This window comes from Pristiophorus japonicus, chromosome 3, assembly GCF_044704955.1.
Source record: "Pristiophorus japonicus isolate sPriJap1 chromosome 3, sPriJap1.hap1, whole genome shotgun sequence".
NCBI classification, from domain to species: Eukaryota; Metazoa; Chordata; class Chondrichthyes; family Pristiophoridae; genus Pristiophorus; species Pristiophorus japonicus.
In genome coordinates, this window is record NC_091979.1 from 156,121,043 (window position 1) to 156,123,879 (window position 2,837).

The 2,837-nt window shown below is 46.7% G+C and overlaps 2 pseudogenes; both read left to right on the top strand.

The window, feature by feature from the left end:
* The first annotated feature begins 1,749 nt into the window (after positions 1–1,749).
* Positions 1,750–1,981, top strand: LOC139260551 (U2 spliceosomal RNA; annotated as a pseudogene).
* A 124-nt stretch (positions 1,982–2,105) lies between these two features.
* LOC139260582 (U2 spliceosomal RNA) lies at positions 2,106–2,327 on the top strand (annotated as a pseudogene).
* Positions 2,328–2,837: the final 510 nt, after the last annotated feature.

The window sequence follows — 2,837 nt, forward strand, 5'->3', positions numbered from 1 at the left end:
TTTCAGTGGGTTGAGAATGATCTGGCCCAGGTAAATTGGAATCAAAGATTGGCAAGTAAAACTGTAGTGGAACAATGGACTGCCTTTAAAGAGGAGATGGTTCGGGTACAGTCGAGGTACATTTCCATGAGGGGGAATGGTAGGGAAACCAATGACAGAGCTCCCTGGATGACGAAAGAGTTAGAGATTAAAATGAAGCAGAAAAAGTCGGCATATGACAGATGTCAGGTTGAGAATACAAGTGAGAACCAGGTTAAATATAGAAAGTTTAGAGGGGAAGTGAAAAAGGAAATAAGAGGGGCAAAGAGAGATTATGAGACTAGATTGGCAGCTAAAAGAGAATCCAAAAGTCTTCTATAGGCATATAAATAGTAAATGGGTAGTAAGAGGAAGGGTGGGGCTGATTAGGGACTAAAAGGAGACCTACGCATGGAGGCAGAGGTACTAAATGAGTACGTTGCATCTGTCTTTACCAAGGAAGATGCTGCCAAAGTCATAGGGAAAGATGAGATAGTTGAGATACTGGATGGGATAAAAATTGATTAAGAGGAGGCACTAGAAAGGCTGGCTGTATTTAAAGTAGATAAGCATCCTAGGATGCTGAGGGAAGTAAAGGTGGAAATTCCAAAGGTACTAGTCATAATCTTCCAATCCTCCTTAGATATGGGGGTTAATATGTATGCTTATTACTGTAATAAATCACACGTGGCCCATGCTGGAGCTGATCACCTTGTGACCTTCAGGTTTAATGTAAACTCCAAAAGTGAGCACTGCAGGGGAGCCTGCTTTATATAGGGAGGCAGCACGAGCATGTGTGCCTCCCGAGCTTTCGCCATCTGTTGGCTATTACATGTAATTACATGGTACAATGCATGGTACACAGAGTATGGCTGCAAATACGACACAACCACTTCTTCCTTCCCTCCCCCCACCCCCCAAGTCTTAGATGCGGTTTACAGGTCAAGCCTGACCGCGGGTCTGCGCTCTCTGGTTGAGCATCTGAGTTGGACGCTGGGTGTGGGTGGCCTGACTGGAGTATCGCTGTCTTGCAGTGCTGCAGCTCGGGTCGTTCTGTCTCTTGGTGAACCGTTGGTTCTGTTGCTTGTGTTTGGAAGTCAATGTCACTGGAGTCATCCAGCTGTTCTGGATCATCGGTGAACCTCAATTTGGTTTGATCGATGTGCTTCTTGCAGGTGAGTCTCACCACGAATTCCATACTCCCATCTTTAGCTACGACAGTGCCTGTGAGCCACTTGGGGCCCGTACCAAAGTTCAACACGAAAACAGGGTTATCGACATTGATACAACGCATTCGAGTTGCGATCATGATATGTACATTGCTTAAGACGTCGGTTTTCGACAATCTCACTTAAAATCAGCTGCACGAGAGACAGCCTTGTTTTGAGGGTCCTCTTCATGAGGAGTTCGGCGGGCGGAACCCCTGTGAGTGAGTGGGGCCTTGTCCAATATGCAAGCAGCACGCGAGACAGACAGGTCTGCAAGGGGCCTTCCGTCACTCGCTGCATGCCCTGCTTTATGATCTGTACTGGCGTTCAGCTTGGCCATTGGAGGCTGGTATGAACGGGGCCGACCCGACATGCTTTATGCCGTTACAACACATAAATTCGCGAAATTCGGAACTCGTAAAGCATGGGCCATTGTCACTAACAAGGACATTGGGCAGGCCATGGGTGGTGATCATTGTCCAAAGGCTCTCTATTGTGGCGGTGGATGTGCTGGATGACATTATAACCTTCTCGGCCTTTTGGCTAAGATCATGCGTAACTGACCTGACCAGCCACCATGACCTCCGGGTGGTTTCTCCCTCGTCAGGAAGGTATATGCTTGCTTTTTTGGAAACAGGAGGTGGGTGGGGTGGCTTGACCCATCCACCTCCACGGAGGTGTGTGGGGGACCTGACCCATCCACCTCCATGGCACGAACCTGGTATTGCAGTACTTCCAGGAACGGTGCAGTGGCTCTAGGCCTTTTGGCTAAGAGCATTGGCGCAGAGTGATCCTTGAATGGGCCCAAGGTGACCTCTGGCGTTTGTGATTTGACAAAGAATTGGAACGATTGGCTACGAATTTCAAAAAAAAAAACATATCGCTTCTCGGCCTTTTGGCTAAGATCATGCGTAACTGACCTGACAGGGGAGTAACCATGACCCCAACGTGGTTCTCCCTGGATCAGGAAGGTGGTTCTCCTATGCTTTTTGGAAATAGGTGGTGGGTGGATTGACCCATCCACCTCCACGGAGGTGTGTGGGGTCCACCTCCATGGCACGAACCTGGTATTGCAGTACTTCCAGGAACGGTGCTTGGGCTCTAGGCCTTTTGGCTAAGAGCATTAGCGCAGGGTGATCCTTGATGTGTGCAAGGTGACCTCTGGCGTTTGTGATCTGACAAAGAATTGGAAAGATTGGCTACGATTAAAAAAAACCCACATTCGATCCATTTCATGGAGCACCATGATCTGTCAACACCTATGTAGTGCCATGTACAATGTAAGGTCTGTTTCGCAATGCACGTTGAAAAGAAAAAAAAATGTAAATGTACCGTCACCCATTCCGTGTAATGTATAGTGACACGTCATGTATTTTTGTTGAATGTACTACAAGGTATCCCGTATTGTACCAAATTGTACATGAACTGAAAAGCAAGGAAATGTATAGAACGGAACTGCCGTCAGCACCCAAATGTAGTGTATGGGATTGCTGACCGCAGCTAAACGTACTGAACTGCTTTTGAATGTACTGTACAAATGTTTTATATGAATAAAGTATATTTTGAAATTTAAAAAAACCATTCGATCCATTTCGAATAAACATCAATTAA